Below are 19164 nucleotides of genomic sequence, written 5' to 3'. Positions count from 1 at the left end.
CAAGTCCGTCCTATCCAGTGGGAGCCCCGGGGCAGAGACTGTCTTTGCAGAGCTGCACCGAAGGAGGTGACAGCTGGAGGCTGTCACTGACCATACTCCTCCCAGCTTAGCAATGAGTCACTCCTGAAGGGTCCTCTGAGCAGCACGTATTCCCGTGTCTGCCACAAAGCCCAGCACCTCTAGGTCCCCACTCCAAATCATCCAAATTGCCTCTGCATCACTTTGCTTCCCATTTGAGCCCAACTGAGCCCTGACCCCAAGAGGAGAGAAAGTCTGGGGTCTGATTTCCATATCCTCACATCCTACCCCAAGACAGACTCCCCCCTATACAGAGGACTGGTCATGGGGTTGTCCATTCCGCTCATAGGAAACCCTACTGCCACCCACAAGGGCGTGGCCTGGCCTATGGCCCTAATAAGAGAAACACACCAACATCTAATATTAACGCATTCCCCAAGTGTGGGTTATTCTATTTTGAAAAGTACCACATGGAGTATATCAAGAGCTAATCCAAATGGCACTGGACCAATCTCAGTACAGATCCTTATTCATCTCTTCTCTTCAAAGTGCCATAACCTTGGAATCCAGTTGCATGCACGACCCCTTATTAAAAGAACAATATATGTTAAAGTGCTTAGAGACTTGTTTTATAGGGAAATACAAGAAATTATCTATATAGTGCCAAATATTTATGGATGTATGAAAACATTCTTGACTGAATTTCTCACTTTCCTTCTAAATATAACTGTCATGGCCTTTCACATAGTGAGTAATCAGCAAGAATGAGCCAAAGTTTAAGAGAGCATTTAAAGCATCTGCTGATTTTCTTCTTCATAATATATACTTAATATGGTTAGTTTTGAGCTCTAATACAGATTTTTTTTTTCCAAAAGTTAATTGTAAGACATCTGTTTGGAACTTGAATCTTCCTGCCCATTGAAATAATGGCATTTCCTTTCCTGGGTGAACCCACAAAAGGCAAAGTATCTGGAACTGTAAGGACTTAACTTTTTTCTACTATAAAATATACTGAGAGATTTTTTTTTTAACAGATAGATTGTTCACACTCTTTATGATACAATTCAACATGGTTATGCACAGGGTAAAGAAAACTCAAAAAAAAAAAAATGGGAACAGAAACTTAAAACAGAGGAGGGGACAAGGGGCTTGCATGGTGGATGTGAGGAGAAAGGCTGGCCAAATTCTCCTCCTCCTGTTTTCCAGTTTTGACTTGTATTGGCCATTTCTTAATTTCTCTAGTCCCTCTCATTTACTTTGAAAACACAAGCCCATGCTGCTGGGAGTGATGGGAAGGGCAGGAGTGGAAATTGCCTGTTCTTTCTCTCTCCCCCTTTCTCCTCTTCCTCCAGTTCCATCTCCCATCTCCATTTCTCTTTCCTCATTCTTCTCCATCTCTTCCTCCCCTTCTCTCAAAAGCCTTCTCTAATCTCCTTCCTCCCTGAGCCACATGCCCCATCATTCCTTATATTGTAGTCCTTCCACCTTCAAATTCCTCTCTGGTTTATCTGCTTTTGGATCCTTGGCCATTGCCCTACATCAGGCTCTCATCCTCCCTCCTCAGCAACCCATGTGATTCTCCCTGTCTCTACTCTTCTGCTTCCCAACCACACATTCCATCACCTTGCTCCTCTGCTTAAGGACCCTGATCTTACTCTTGGGATCAAATCTAAACTCCTTATATCTGTCTTCTGCCTACCTTCCGTCATCTCTTTATCACTCTTCCATCCATGTCATCTGACTGATTCCTTCCCAAACCTTCAGGCTGGGTTGGGCATGGCTCCTTCAAGGCCCTCTCAGTGTACTCTTCTCAGTTAGCATTTTCAGTTGCATCCTTCTGTTTCTCCTGTGAAACTGTGAGTACCTTGAGGGTAGACATTAAATCTTTTATCTGTAGGACAGTGTTGCAGAATTAAATCTGCTCCACTCCCAGTTCTGGGCACAGTGACAAGTAAAATGAGGTCCTGGAACACGGTGCAAAGTGATGAGGAGTGTCAAGGTCTAAGGAACAGCAGCACACGTGAGAGGGATGTGTCATTCTGGGTGGCAGAAGGTCTGCGTTAGCGTAAGGGAAAGGGCTCGCCAGTGAAGGAGGGAGGTTCTCAACAGCTGATGCAAGAGAGGACCACTTTCCCTGCAGCCTGCTAGAGCACAGGCCGAGAAGCTGGGCTCAATGAGCACAAGCAAGCCAGGAACCTCCTTACTCTTGTTGTAATACATCACAACATAAACAAAAGCAAATACTGAAAATCAGTTTCACAGCTCTAATGCTTTAGTTTCACATGCTCCATGGAAAATAAAAATTCTTTGAAAGGCAGTAATACTTGTGAAAAAACTTCCTGGGATACTTTTCTAAAACAAAAAGAAATAGATAGATAGATAGATAGATAGATAGATAGATAGATAGATAGATAGATAGATAGAGCTATATATGTATCCATGTATTATATATATGTAAATACATATAGTACATTCTGAAACAAACCCCGCTGAACAGTGCATTATAAGCGAGTATCAGCTAAGACCCCTTTTGCACTGTGAGGTCCTCCTTCATTTTGCAAAGCCTTTTCCTTCCAGGCAGATCTTGTCCTAAAAAATAACACTTTTGACAAGAGCAACAAAACTAGCCCCAGATGCCTGGTAACATGAACAGTTGTCTTAGAATTTTAATTTCTTAGGAGTTGGGGGTGGCCATGTATTAACTATATCAGGCCAGAAGGGAAACACTGCTTTATGAATTCTGCAGTGGAAATTCTTTTTCTTTTTTCTATCCAAATCTGCTGACCTACTGAAACAACAACAACAACAACAACAAAAATCAATCAAGGTCTACATAAGTATGTAATTTAATACAGGTTTTAAAAAGAGAAATAGAAAGTGTTCCATTTCATACTTTAGTATGATGAATATTTAATAAATACAGCAAATGAAAAAATACTTCTGCTCTTTCTTTGGGTGATGGGGAAGGCAGAGAAGAAGGGAAAATGAGGACAGAAATAGAATAGAATTGGAAATAAAATGAGAGGGAAAGATACAGAGACAGATAGCCACAGAGAACTCAATATACAAATGGAAAGAGAGAGAAGGACAAAAAGCAGAAAGGTAGAAAGATTAAGCTTTGGTGGTTGATTGAATGTGAAGCAGGAAAAGAGAAAGATGTTGCAAAGGACAGAGAGGTTTCAAATCCCAGTAGAAGGTGGTACCACTAAACCAGATGAGGACCATCAAAGGAGGAATGGGGTCGGGGAAAGGAGGAAACCTGAGCTCTGTCATGAACATATTGTGTTTGAAGGACCTGCAGATGAGCCAGGTGGAGATTCTAATTAAAGAGTTGAAAATACATGACTCAGAGCTAGGGACTTAAATTTTGAATTCATTAGAGATGACAACTAAAACTGTGAGAGTGAAAGGAAGTGCTAGGTAGAGAGTGAGGAAACAAAAGTGCAAAAGCAAATGTTAAAGAATGACTTCAGAGAAAGCATGCAAATGGCCAACAGGTGTGTGGAAAAGTGCTCAACATCACTAATCTTCAGGGAAATGTAAATCAAAACCACAATGAGGTATCACCTCATGCATGTTGGGACAGCTATTATGAAAAAGACAAGAAATAACAAGAGTTGGCCAGGATATAGAGAAAAGGGAAGCCTTGTGCACTGCTGGTGGGAATATTAAGTTGGGGCAGCCGCTATGGAAAACAGTATGGAAGTTCCTCAAAAAATTAAAAATAGAACTACTATATGATCCAGCAATTCCACTTCCGGGTATTTATCTGAAGTAAATGAAAACACTAACTTGAAAAGATATATGCAGCCCTTTGTTCATTGCTGCATACTTCACAATAGCCAAGACAACCTAAGTATCCATTAATGGATAGAGAAAATGTTATTATAATATATATGTATTATTCAATCATAAAAAAGAAGGAAATTTTGCCATTTTTGATGATATGGAGGGACCTTGAAGGTGTCATGCTAAGTGAAATAAGTCAGAGAAAGACGAATACCATATGATCTCACTTACATGTGAAATTTTTTTTAAAAGGGGGGCTCGTGGACACAGAGAGCCTCTGGTGTTTGCCAGAGGCAAGGATTGGGGATGGGCAAAATGGGTGAAGGTGGTCAAAAGATACAAACTTCTTGTTATAAAATAAATCCTAGGATTTAATGTACAGTTTGGTGACTACAGCTAATACTGTATTGTATATTTGAAAGTTGCTAGGAGAGTTGATCTTAAAAGTTCTCTCACAAGAAAAAGAAATTTGTGGTGATGGTTGTTAACTAGACTTAACTGTGGTGATCACTTTGCAATATCTACAAGTATCAAATCGTTTTGCTGTACACTTGTTGTTATATGTCAACTGTATCTCCAAAAAAAGTGAAAAAAAGGAATGACTTCATTAGAATATTGTGATAACTTTTGAGGACAAAAACAATGCAATTTAATGTACAGCATTATCTTGCAATTTTTTGGTTTGACATTTTGTGATATATTGATCTAAATGCCTATTTCTAATTTGATTTATGGTTATACTTTGTTTGAATGGTAAAGTATCTCACAAAGATACACAGAATCAGAAGGAAGAAGTGCATCATCGGTCGCACTTACCAAAAAAAATGATATTCATTCTTCTCTCCTTTACATTAATTATGCAAAAGTTTTTGTTTAAATCCACATGGTCAATTTCTGTCTTCCCTGGTATCAGTTGGTTGTTCTTCCGCATTAATTGGAAAGTCTTGTATTTTTAAATTTTTAACAAATAGGTTGAAAGCTCACTGAAACTCTTCATTTGATAGATTTTTAAACTGGTTAGAAAATCATATTTCTGAGTTTTCCCCCAAGGTTTTTAGGTATGTAGATTTGAGTGTTTTAGGAGAGGTCATTATCACTTCATGATGAAAACATTGCCAAACTTCTGTTTTCAAAATGCCCCTCTCCGTAACGCGTTTGCTTTGAAAAGTTATTAATTTCTCACTCTTGAGCTGACTTTATTTCAGATCTGAATAGACCATTACTGTCTCCCTTCCTAATGTGGCTGATGGAAGAGCACTTACTGAAAGGTCAGTTCTGCCATTTCATGTTCCCTTGGCTCACATTATCATCTTCAATCAGTAGCTTCTTTGCAGTGATTATTAAAACCATTTGTCCATTTTTTGAGGGTTAGTTTGTTTAAAACTTGCAATTATAATCCATAAACCCATGTAAACTGCAGCTTCTGCAGTATGCTGAGATCACAGAGGTCAACCTCATTTTTGCCACGTTCATTCTTCCCCGGGACATCTTGTACACTTGACATGATGCAGATGGAGTGGGGGCAACAATGTCATTCTGTATATAGACATTAGTAAAGCCTTGAAAGTGGGTTTCAAAATGTTAGGAGAGCATAATTTCCTACTCATCTCTAGATTAAATATACATATATATATATTTAATATGATTTAATAACATATATATATATGATTCTATTATTTTCTTCCTATACCCCAGTGGCTGGTCTTCCAAAACCCGAAGGATACATGTCGCCACTTTGGAGACCACTGCTTCAGAATAGGAGTTCTCAAACTTTAGAGTGTCTTAGAATTTCTTGGAGGTTATTTATTTACTTAAATCAACTTTATTGAGGAATAATTTACATATAGTAAAATAAACCTATTTAGGTATATTATTCTACAACTTTGGGCCACTTTGTGTGTAACCACCACCACAATTAAGATATAGAACATTTCTATCATCTCCCCAACATCTATGTCTTATATTTTTCAGAGTATAGGTCTTTCACTTCTCTGGTTAAGTTTATTCCTAGGTATTTTATTCTTTTTGATGTGATTTTAAACAGGGCTGTTTTTTTGCTTTCTTTCCTGATAGTTCATTAGTATATTAAAAAGTAACAGATGTCTGTATATTAATCTTGTATCCTTCAACTTTACTGAACTGATTTATTAATTTTAATCATTTTTTTTTGGTGGAGACTTTAGGGTTTTCTACATATAGTATCATGTCATCTGCAAAGAGTGACAGTTTTACTTCTTCCCTTACAGTGTGGATACCTTTTATTTCTTGTCTTTTCCTTTTTAAAAAAGTTTTAAAATTTTTTTTCAGTCTGATTGCTGTGGCTAGCACTTACAATACTATGTTAAACAGAAGTGGCAAGAGTGGGCATCCTTGTCTTCTTCCTAATTTTAGAGGAAAAGTGTTCAGCTTTTCACCATTGAGTATGATGTTAGCTGTGGGTTTGTCATATATGGTCTTTATTATGTTGAGATATGTTCTCTATATACCAACTTTGATGAGAGTTTTTATCATGAATGGATGTTGAATTTTATCAAATGCTTTTTCTGCATGTATTGAGATGATTATGTGACTTTTATCTTTCGTTAATGTAATGTACCACATTGATTGATTTGTGGATATTGAACCAGCCTTGCATCCCTAGAATAAATTCCAGTTGATCATGGTGTATGATCCTTTTTTATATACTGTTGAATTAAACTTGATAATAGAATATTGTAAATCAACTTTACTTCAATTAAAAAATTATTGACCCAAATTCTTCCATATTTGATTTTTTAAAAGTCAACCCGTAGATCCAGGGAACTCAGTAAACTCCAAGCAGGATAAATGTAATGAAAACCATACTTAGTCATATCATAGTCAAATTGCTAAAAACCAAAAATAAATTTTAAAAAATCTTAAAAGCAACCAAAAGAAAAAGATCCCCCCCCCCACACACACACGGGAAGAATCAAACTGACATTCTGGTCAGAAACAATGGATTCCAGAAGACAGCAGGCTGAAATCTTTAAAGGACTGAAAGAAAACCAAAATTTCTACCAGAATTCTATATCCACTGAAAATATCTTTCAGAATTGGAGAGATTACAACATTTTCAGATAAAAATTGAGAGATTCATTGCCAGCAGACTTGTACTTTGAGAAATGCCAGATGAAAATTCTTCACACTAAAGGGAAGCATTACTGGGTGGAAGTTCAGATCTACAAGATGAAATGGAAAACACTGAAAGTGGTAAACATGTGAGTAAATATAAATGATCATTTAAATTTTTTTCTCAGATTTTAAAAATCAAGGGTGTATGTGCTGAATTGTGACTGCTCAGGTTGGTACCGCCACTCCCAATGGGGCTGCATTTCCTGGAATCTCACTCCCTATGTGATTCTAGATGAGAGCTGACCAAAAGAAAAACGTATCTGAAATCTGGAAAGGAGAAATAAAGGAGGAGCCATTAGTCTGGAAATGTTGCGGTGGTCAGATAGGCTGATGGACATGTGCAGAGATAACTAGCTGATTTCATTTTGTCCTCATACTCCTTCTGTTCTGTGTCCAGCTAATCTTGCCAACTGCTAGACCTGTTCACCAAGAGTGACCCCAAACTCAGCACCAAGTACTTGGCTGCAGAGCATTAAAATTACTTTTGTAATGGTTCCCAACAACTACCGTATTTTCTGATACGTAGTGCTATTTTTAGTTTTCATCTTAACTCAGTTTCCTTTGTGGCATTTGATGATCCCACTTTCCTTAAAGCTATCTGCTCTACTCCTGGCTTTGCTGGCAGAATAATCTTCTGGTTCTACATCTCTGGCTGCTTTCCAGTCTCCTTATTTCATCTGCCCATCCTAAAAGTGTGTGCCCTCCAGGACTGTCCTCGGTTCTCTGTTCTTATTTAGCACACTCTCTGAGAGTGGTAACTTTCATTAATCCAACAAACAGAAGCTGAAACTGTGCTAGATACTGGAGGAACAGAGATAAAAGATACTAATCTTGCCCTCATGGTGCCCATTGTCTACTGAGGGAAACAGAACAATCATAGAAACTTGTTTATAATATAGCAGAGTGAGTAGTGGGAGAAGTTTGGATCATGAAGGGGCTTATGTAATTGATAAGGAAGGAGTTTTGAATTATTCTTTGAGGGTAAAGGGAAATCCTTCAAAGATATCATGTAATGAAGTGACATGATTAGATTTTCATTTCAGAAAGATCATCCTGGAAATGATGTGGAGAAGAGATGAGAGGGTAACAGGATGGGAGAGAGAAAAACATGAGGTTTCTGCAACAAACCAAGAAGTTATTATTAAGGTCTGAACCAGGACCATGGCAGGTAGATTGGGAAGAAGGGGAAGAATAGATGGCTATGGAAGAGACGAATTTGACTGGATTTGGTTATCCATAAAAGGTTTAAGGAGGACCTAAAGTTTCCAATTTGGTTAACAGATTAAAGTGGTTACTATTGACTTTCATAGGGACCTAGGAGGAGAAGAAAGTTTTGAGGGAGAAAGGATGGATTCAGTTGTGAGTCTAGGGCACCTGTGAGTCCTTCAATTAGGATCATTCAATTTTGGCACTACTGACATTTTAGGCGAGATCGTTCTTTGTTGTAAGTGGTTGTTCTATTCATTGTAGGATGTCTAGCAGCATTGCTGGCCCGATCCACTAGTTGCCAGTACCATCCTAGCCCCAGTTTGGAAGATCAAATATGTCTCTAGACATTGCCAAATGTTTCCTAGGGGACAAAATCGCCCCCTGTTGAGAATCACAGATTTAGATGGAAGTAGCTCCCGGGTTTTCAACTGCCACGCGTATGCCAACACACTCATATTTGCATTTCAGCCCACACCTTCTCCCGAACTCTAGACTCGTATAATGAACAGCGTACCAGTCGTTTCCAGATTGGCTGGACAGGATGAGGGCCCAGTGCGGTTCAGGATGATATTTATGTTCCATCTGCATGAATTCTATTCAAAATCCCATTCAAGGTGCCAGTTCTTTAAAATGCATAAGGGACACAAACTGTTGTCAAATTCTTATCTGTAGAGAGAGGTTTCTCTCAAAGGGAAAAATGAGAAAGAAAAAATTATTTTTATTTTGGAGCTCTCTTTATTCCTGGGAGTAATAGCTCCTTAGTACCTAAATAGGTAGGTCTTTTAGAACCTTAGGGAAATCTATGAATTCAGAAACAGACTGTTCAATTACCTGACATTGGTCAGATAATAGGGTTGTCCTAAATTCATGGACTTAAATGTGCCAAGGAGAATTCATTTTCTCACTGTGGGAACAGAGCTGATGTTTTGGCCCCTTTATTTATTTATCTTCTCCAATAATACAATGAATATATGTTTATGGTAGGAATATTTTAAAACATAAAAGAATAAACAAAAATGTGTAACTATTCAGGAACTGACTGCTCAAAGATACCCTAGATTTTATACCTCACTATACATTTTTTTAAAGTTGGAATCATGTTGAATATACAGTTTTCTTTTCTAGCCTTCTCAACATTACATGGTGAAGATTGTGACTGTACTATTAATCAGCCATTCCCATCAAACAATTAGTGTTCGGTGTTTAAGTATTGTAAGTAATGTGGCACGAAACAGCCTTGGACCAAACCTCTGCCACCCTCTCTCTGTGTATTTCCCCAAGCTAGAGTCCTAGAGGGGGGTAAAGTGCTTCCAGTCCCTGACGCATGTTGTGTTGCATCCCAGAATAACTGTACCACTTTACATACCCACAAGTAACGTGTAAGGTGAGCCTTTGCCTGTCTGATGTGCACGGGCATTTTTTTTTCGCCTTAAGTTGGGCAATAAGATTTGTGTTATTAGTTGTTTTCTAAGGGGTCCAGTGCCCATTGTTACAGTGGGAAGGGGAGAGCATTCAGGCTCATCTGCCGCTTGGGTCACCATAGGGAGGGCTGTGAAGTGGGTTTGTACCCCTACATCACTCTGTGGTCAGTTGCCTCCTAAAACGTCCCTGGCTTTAGGGGCATTCAGCATCTTTATGCTTTTTTCTCCTATCAAATTTTACTCTTGAAAGGATTTAATAGACGTTGATAAGGCTAAATTTATTTACCATTGATAGGTATCTAATTTTGGTTTTATTTACAAACACAATGATAAGTTTCTTAGAGCCTTCAGGGTCTCACAAGTCTTAGCAGGTAAAGAGAAGACTCCTGTCCTGAAATACTGAACTGGTCCTGAGAGAGAGGGATCCATGCCTGTATGAAACCTCATGAACCAAGTGTCAGAACAAAGGGAGGGAGTAAATAAGGCTGCATCTGGGAGGGAGGTGGGGAGAAGAGGGGAGGGGAGAGGTGGAGAGGGGATGGGAAGGAGAGGGAAGGAGGAGGGGAGGGGCAGGCAAACCTGTGGAGGAGAGCTCCAGTGTGTTTTGCTGGTTGGTGCGCTGGGTCTGTGATGTGGGTGTGGTGCTGTAAGATATTCTTTCCTCCCTTCCACCTTCTCTCCCTTCCCTTCCTTCCTTCCTTTATTGAATTACGAAAACAACACATGCTTGTTTGAACCTGCATTTGTTACAACAAGCGTGTGTTGTTTTTGTAATTTAAAATAATACCAAAGGAAATAAAAGGTTTTCTCTCACCCCATCAGCAGCCCCTCTGAGGTAATCGTGTTAACAGACTGGTATGTGACCCTCCACACCTCTCCCTGCACTCACACAATGCGTGCCAGTGTGAGCATGTGAGGAATTGTTCCCTTATTATTTTGTGTTATTATTATTATGCCCATGACTCTGCAGCTTGCTTTGTTAACTTAATAATACATCATGCATATCATTTCAGGTCAATGTACGTAGATTAACTTATTCCTCTTCCCTTTAAAAATACAATTTTTAAAGAAAGTAACAGGTCCACATGGTACAAAGCTCAAGCAGTACAAATGCATACAGTGAAACGTTTGTCTGCCTCCCACCCTAGACCCTCAGTCCTCTTCCCCAAAGGCACCAACTATTAATAACAGGACATTAAGAAGGATTTTTCCTTTCTCCCTGGGATTGGTAAGTAGGGCCCAGAGCTAAGGACAAAGAGGTAAAATGACTCTACATTCGGGAGGCCTGCCAACATGTGGGGCTGAACATCTTACCCTGAGTTGAGTGGGCAAGAGCTGACTGACTGCCACTAGCAGGCACCCTGCCTAACTCCCTAGGATAAAAGAGGAGGGCTGGGGAAGGGAGAGAGGAAACCACTATCACGGGCCTTAAGCAGACAGGAAAGGCAGTTTTCTCTTGCACACCACGCCTCAGATCCCCCAGAGCCAAGTGAGCAGGAAGGTGAGAGAGGAAGAAAGGGGGCAGGGCACAACCATTAAAGGAATGACACAGCAATTAAAGATAGGACAAAAGCTGGTTAAAACCCAACTAGGTCCAAGATGGTGGAAGATTCAACTCCCGGTAGACCTTGAGCCTCCTTCTGTGCTCATTATAATATATTAGCATACTAAATGGCACGCCCACAGGCACCTTGACAGTTCTGACTGGCCTTAAGAGGCCAAAAGGTGGGTGGTGGCCCAATTCCTGGGAATCCCCACCCCTTCTCCAAAGCAGTTGGATAATCCTCCCACTTGTTAGCATGTGAAGTCACTGAGCGCATAAAGACTAACAACCCCACACCCCGCGGCCTCTTGCCTCTCTCTCTGGCCTTTTGAGGTGGCCCATACTCCTATGGAGTGTGTATCTTCCAGAGTAAATCTGCTTTCACTCTGCTTCGGCTCACTCTTGAATTCTTTCCTGCGCAAAGCCAAGGACCCTCACTTGATGGGACTCGCCTGAGACCTGGGACATATTGTCCTCTCACACCTCAGTTTCCTGCAACAAAGGGTCCGAGGGAAAGACGGTGATTGGGGTTGGCAGTGGCACAGCCAGGACCCTAGTTTCCTGTGAGTCAGGAACACTGTTTTGAGACAGAAAGGAAGGGGCCAGGGCACAGCCATTCAAGGAGTGATGCAGGAATTAACATCAAAATGGCGGAGGATTCAACCCCCACTAGGCCTTGAGGCTCAAGACAGCTGGAGATTTGACTTCTAGTAGACCCTTGAGCTTCATTATATGCTAATTGTAACATATTAGCATGGTGAATACATGCCCACAGGCACCATGACAGTTCCAAGGCTAATCATAAAAGGTCAAAGAGTGGGCAATGGCCAACTTCCTGGGAATCCTAGCCCCTTCCACTGGCAGCACGGCATCTCATGGCCATCCTTTTTCTCCCTCATCTTCAGAGACGGCCAGCACTCTGTCTTTGGAGTGTGTACCTATTTCTACTTTAACCTGAGCACCCAAACCCCACACCTTGTGGCCTTTCTCTTGCCTTCTGAAACAGCCTACACACTATGGAGTATATCTCTCTCTAAATAAACCTACCTTTACTCAACTGTGGCTCCCTCTTGAATTCTTTCCTGCATGAAGCCAAGGACCCACACTCGGCAAGGCATGTCTCAGGGACTCAAACTAGGCCTGGGACACAGAACCTCCTCATGGCCCACATCCATTTTTCCTGCATCAGTTTCATGCAAGCAAAAGAGCCATGTGGCTGCCTCACCCCAGAGGGCAACCCCAACAGCAAAGGCTGTGGGATGTGCCACCGGGTGGGAGCTGAGCAGGGGGAGGAAGGCTGGTGAGAGCCGGATGGTCTCCCCAGGACATAGTGGAAGAGAAGGGCCTCGGAAGAAGCTGGGCCTACAGCCCTTGAAGCAGCCCCATTTGGACAATGGCCATACACAGGGCAGTGATGACCACAGTTTAGCCAGAAACTGTCCAGGAGAGGATTATCACTGTACTTGTGTGAATGAAGAGACCTCCATTTTTCACCCCAGATGTCTTCTCTGTCTGGGAAGCTCTGGACCATAGCTCTCAACTGGAATAGCGTCCCCTTAGAGGGTGTGGTTTGGAAATTTGTGGAGGTGGTTTTTGGAATTGTCACAATGACAGGGAATCATTCTTGGCATCCATGTCAGGGACTAGGGATGGGAGATGACCTGTATGCAGTGCACAAATGCTACCTTACTATAAAACTTGTCCCACACAACCATTCAGGGTTCTGTGCACTCATGAAAGTAAGAAACTTATACATGATTATCTGAGCCCAAACCAAACTATGTTTTAAATGTAAATATTTTTATAATTTCATTTTAATATTTAAGTGTATAAATATTAAATATAAATACAAAAACTATTTGCAATGTTTTAATATATACTGAATTTTATTTTGCAGTGATTACGGGTTGTGATTTAGCATGACCCTTCTCCAATAATCTTACACTCTTAGCAAGGGGAGACATAACACAGTGTGGCATTTCTGCTATAATCTCAGGATTTCAGTGAGTCTGTTAAAAGGTCTTAATAAACAGTGTAGATTTTAAATGGGCTGAGATGGCTGCATTTTTATTTTGGGTCCCTGATCATATTTTCCTCCTGCTCTGACTACATGTGCTAAGAAGGAAAGAGAATTCTAGTCTGTTGAGAACCTGAAATATGCCAAGATTGGCTAACTTGGAACCTTCAGGATCACTGGTTCTCCGTTTTATTCATGAGGAAAATAAGGCTTTAGTTCAGAATAAAGTAACCTGCTTGAGTCATCCTTTTCTCTCTACCTCCTCCCCAACCCCCTTTACCCTCACATTTTGAACTTCAAATGTTCTTGTTTCTCTTTACTGCAAGGTATTCACCTTTTCTTAAAGTGACATCCTTCTTCTTTGGTGGTCCCTAAACTCTGGCTTCCTTTCAGTTACAAGCTGAATTGGCTCTGGCTTCTTTCTCTTTTGATTTTCATGTATAATTCTTCTACCATGGCTCTTGAATTTAACCTTCTCTTCATAAAAGTCAAGTCCCTTGACATTTCACATTTATATATAGGTAAGTTACTTATCTCCTCTAAGCCTAGGTTTTTCCATTTGTAAAACAGAAATAACAGTGACTTCATAAGCACTCAATAAAGGTTACCCGGGATGCCAATAAGGAAAACAGAATTTACAACCAGTGTAGACGCTGGAGCGGCTCTATTCGGACCAAATGGTGTACTGCAATCCAGTGCTGACACTTACCACCTGGAGTTGGCACAGGCCCCACAAGTTAGAGGGCAAAGTCAACAGCATGACTCTCCTCAATTCAGACCAACTGCCCACAAATCTGGGGTTTTCTGTAACCCCTGCAGGTGCAATAATTCCTTATAATGACTTACAGAAATTAGGAAAATGCTAATATTATGATTACAACTTTATTATAATGGATACAAATCAGGAACAGCCAAATGAAAAGATACACCGGGCGAGATCTGGGAGAGATTTCATGCCCTCTCCCTGTGGAACCAGGACACATCACCCTCCCAGAAGATCAATCTGTTCAACAACCAGGAAGCTCCCCTGGGCTTTGGGGTCTAGAATTTTTAAAGGAGGTCTGATCATGTGATTAAGCCCAGTCTCTAGCATCCCTCCCCTCCCCAGAGGTCAGGAGGTTGGGCTGATCTCACAAGATTCAAAGCCCCAACCTTCTAACCACATGGTGGGTCTTTCCAGTGTGACCAGCTCCTACAAAGCTATCTCATCATGAGTCACCTCATCAGCATAAACTTATGTGTGGTTCTAGGGGCTCAGGAATAATAAAGACACTCCCCTCTGTGCCAGAAACCTGAGACAAAGACCAGATTCTTTATAGGACAGTCTCCAAAGCACAGTGTGAAAACCACTGACCGACAGAACAAACGCTACGCTGTTAAATCTATTAAAGCCTAAACAAATGATCAGTTCCAGGAGGGATCTGGCTTATTCACTATATTCCCCCAGTGAACCGCACAGTGCCTGGCATACAGTGGGGGGCCCCAACAGTGCTGTATGGAAGTGTCTCCTTAAACTCAATCATATGTTGTCCAGGACTTCTTTTTTCCTAGTTACTTTGAGCACCAACAGCACTTTCCCTCCCCCACATCTAGCCTGTAAGCTCCTGAGGCTGGAGGCCTTTGTATCCTCTAACTGAGGGTGTGATAAATGTGGTAATTCTCCTTTATGAACAATCACAATGCTGGATGCTCAAAGAATGATTCACTTCAAATGGCACTGTAGCTTAACAAAAAACAGATATCACACATGATCTGGCCACAACACAAATAATGCCCAATGGCACTTACAGAAAATTATTTACAGTTAAATTTTTAATGTCTCTTGTTTAATTGAGAAAAGGCTATAAAAGGTTAGGGTGTATGGAGATCAATGCTTTAGAAAAAGGGTAAAGTGTCATCTGTGTTCCAAGAGATTTTTTTTTCCTTTTTCTTTATCAGCTCTGTTGAGGTATGATGGACAAAACTGTGAGATATTTAAAACGTGCATCACGATGATTTAATATACATACACATTGTGAAAGGATTCCTCCCATCCAGGTAATTAATGCATTCATCACCTCATCTTTTTTTTTCTCCCCTTCTGATGAGAACATTTTAAGTTCTACTCTCTCAGCAAATTTCAACTATATAATACAGTGTTAGCCACTACAGTCACCATATTATACATTAGATCCTCAGACCTTATGCATCTTACAATTAAAATTGTAACCTTTTGCCAATTTCTTCCGATTCCCCCAGGCTCCAGCCTCCGGCAACCACTTTTCTACTCCAAAGGGATAGTTTTTGAAGCTGCCAGTAAATTTACATTTTATTACTAGATAAACTTGCTAACATTTCTCTCACTCCAGTGATGATCAGTGTGCTTGGTATGAAGACATCTTAGATGATGAGGAACTACGCTCTCTTTTCCTCTCTCTTGCCTCCCACTCCAACTATAAATATAAATGACTGTTATAACCATTTGGTTCTGAGAAAAAGATTTTTCCATAACATACTGCCCACATCCATGCCTATTTCCTCTTTGCTACCTATTTTGATTGTTTTGCCCAAACCTCCCACTTCCTATTTCTTCTCTAGCCTCTACTTACCATATCGTCTTTTGAAAATTACTACTAAATAGTCCAGTTTGCCGTCTTCATCATCTTTGACACATAGGCCTGCGGTCTTAAAGGGGTATTGTCAAAGAATTTAGTGAAAGTGATAAAAAGAGACAGAAAGTGACTAAAATTTAAGTATAAAAGAAACTAGTGTCCACCTCATACCCATTAGGAAGGCTGCTATTGAGAAAACCAGAAAATAACAAATGTTGGTGAGGACGTGGAGAAACTGGAACTTTTTGTACATTATTGGTAGGAATGTAAAATGGTGGAGCTGCTGTGGAGAACATTATGCTGGTTCCTCAAAAAATTAAAAATAGAATTATGATGCAATTCAGAAATTCCACTTCTGGGTATATACTCAAAAAAAAAAAAATGGAAAAGGGGGACTAGAAAAGATACTTGTACACCGATGTTCATAGTAGCATTATTCACAATACCCAAAAGGTGAAAGCAATCCAAGTGTCCATCAGTGGAAGAATGGATGAACAAAATGCGATGTATACATATAAAGGGGTATTGTTCAGCTTTAGAGAGGAAGGAAAGTCTGACATAAGCTACGGCATGGGCAAACCTTGAGGACATTATGCTAAGTGAATTAAGACAGCACCAAAGGACAAATACTGTTTGAGTCTACTTATACGATTGTGTAAAGAAAGAAAGAAAGAAAACATTCCCTGCCATTCCAGTTCTACAAGGATCCAGCCATTAGCCATTGCAGTCTCCCACTGACAGTGCGCCTGAGGGGAATTCAGGATGGAGAAAAACAGGAAGCATTCCAGATTCTAGATATGGGCCTCTAGATAGTTAAGATAGTTATCTAAGGAAAAATTTCAGTGACCTCAGATTCTTGTGCCTTCTAAATACATAGAAAAGCACAAAAATCATCAACTTGAGATGTCTGTTCTTTGTGATGAACAATAATCTTTTGATGTTGACTACATGTTTTTTCCCAACCAAAAAATTCATATATATCCTGGCTCCCCCCTCTGCTTCTTTGGAACAGTTTCTCAGAGCTATCTGAGAGATGGCCTCCCAGGCTATAGTCCTCAGTAAGACACTGAGGAAACTCAACTCACAGTTCTTATGTTGTACTTTTGTTTTTTGAGGCAACAGATGTGATTTTATATGTCAACTTGACTGTGCCATGGGAGGTCCTGTTATTTGTTCAAACATTCTGGGTGTGTCTGTGAACGTGTTTTTGGATGAGATTAATATTTGGATCAGCAGATTGAATAAAGCAGATTGCCCTTCCTAATGTGGGTGGCTTGCATCCAATCAGTTGAAGATTTGAGTAGAATAAAAAGACTGACCCTCCTGTGATCAAGAGAGAATTCCTCCTGCTTGACTCTTTGAGTTGAGACATCAGTCTTTTCCTGCCTTTAGGCTCCTACTGAAACATCAGCTTTTCTTGGGTTGCAAGCTTGCCAGCTTTCACACTGGCTCTATACCATCAGCTCTCCTAAGTCTCCAGTTTGTTAGCTGAAGATCTTCAGACTTCTCAGCCTCCATAACTGCATCAGCCAATTCCTTGTAATAAATCTCTTTGTATCTCTCTCTCTGTATTTGTATCTGTGCATCTTGTTAGTTCTGTTCCTCTGGAGAACCCTGACTATTACATATGAGGTACCACCAGTAGTCAAATTCCTAGAGACAGAAAGTAGAATGGTGGTTGGTTACTGCTTAATGGGTAAAGTTTCAGTTTTGCAAGATGAAAAGAGTTCTGTGGATGGATGGTGGCTACGGTAGCACAACAATGCTAATGTTGCCGCTGAACTGTACACTTAAAAATGGTCAAGGCAGTAAATTTTATGTTATATGCATTTTGCCACAATCAAAAATTTTTTAAGTTTAAAAAAACAACTAACAGTCTTACTTATCAAACATACCAAAGTTAGCTGTGATGACAGTAACCAAATGAGACAATGTAATTGCCTTTGTGTTATTTTCCAAGCTCATCATCCATGGTTTGTGTTAGGAAATCTGGTATTGGTGGGAAGAATGGCAGACATCACCAGCCTTTGCTAATTTCTTGAGACTTGTTAAGTATGTATAAAAAAGAACAGTATCATTTATTCAAGAAATACTTCATGAGAAAATGCTCAACCAGACAGACCTTCTGGAGCTTAGGGTCCAGTGAAGGAGAGAGATGGTAAAAGGCAGATAGTACTTACAGACTGTGATAAGGGTAATGAGATAGAAAATAGGGAAGGAGGCCTACTTTGATAGGGTGAATAGGGAAGCTTCTCTGAGAAGTAGAGTTTTAAGCTGAGAACCGAAACTGAGAAAGAACCAGTTATGGAAACATTGGGGGAAGAGCATTATAGGAAGAGGGAACAGCAAGAGCAAGAACACAATAATTCCTGAACTACTTAAGAATGTGGTACTTACGTGCAGTTGCTTACCTTAAATGGTACTGAATGAAGCTTTCAGAATAATGAAATAGAAGATGTGATGTTTTTGGCTATAAATTAAGAGGCTAATGTTCTGACATAACTAGATTTTTTTAAAGAAATATTTTGAGGATAAATGCTTTTACAAAGGAAAAAAATCCCTAAAATAAATAGTTCTTAACAATGTGAGCATGTGTTGATTTTTTATCAATTAATTATATACATTATGGGTTGACCATTTTAAAGAAGCCTTATAGATAATCCTTTTAAACTGAGAAAATTGGTCTCTAATTTAGCTTCTTGATAAACTCATATATGGTGAATGGATTTGCAGTTGTGGTCCTTAGACCAAATTTGGTATTAGAACAACTGATGTAACATGTTTTAAATCAGAGTCAAAGAGTGGCTTTGGGAGAACAGATTTCTAGAATGCTGGAAAGTGTGGGAGAAGGGACCCCTGAGCTCACTCTGCTCTCCTTTGCTGGCCTTTGATGATGCAGGAGTGAAGTCAAAAACTGAAAGAGACTGACATCTGTAGTTCTTTAGTTATAAGTGCACAGGGTGATTAAGTTCTTCCCGAATAGGCCTTGAGTGTGACGGAAATTATGGTGTTACAAGGACTGAGCTTTCCACTCTCGGCAAGACCCTACACTGAGAGGACAGTTGTGCTAAAGGATGTTCCCCCACTTAGAAACTTTGGGGGCCAAGGGAAATACCATGTGTGGCCATCTTGCTTCCACCAAGATTTTTTTCTCGTTTGTTTATCAATTAGGACCTTAATGTAATTTATAGTTATAATCTACAGCCACCATATTTCCACATATATAGAGAGGCACCATGAAGTGATGAGTAGCAAGGACAGCCAAATCTCTCAGTCAAGTATCTCTGGCAAGACTTTGGGCATAAGAGCTGGCATCAGTCAGAACTCTTGAAATTATGAGTGACAGAAAACTAAGTCAAACTGACATTAAATAAATATTTATTTACGCATAGACATACAAAGAGATGGTTCAAACGTGGCTCA

This window comes from Camelus dromedarius, chromosome 13 (assembly GCF_036321535.1).
Source record: "Camelus dromedarius isolate mCamDro1 chromosome 13, mCamDro1.pat, whole genome shotgun sequence".
Classification (NCBI taxonomy): domain Eukaryota; kingdom Metazoa; phylum Chordata; class Mammalia; order Artiodactyla; family Camelidae; genus Camelus; species Camelus dromedarius.
This window is presented reverse-complemented; position numbering follows the sequence as displayed.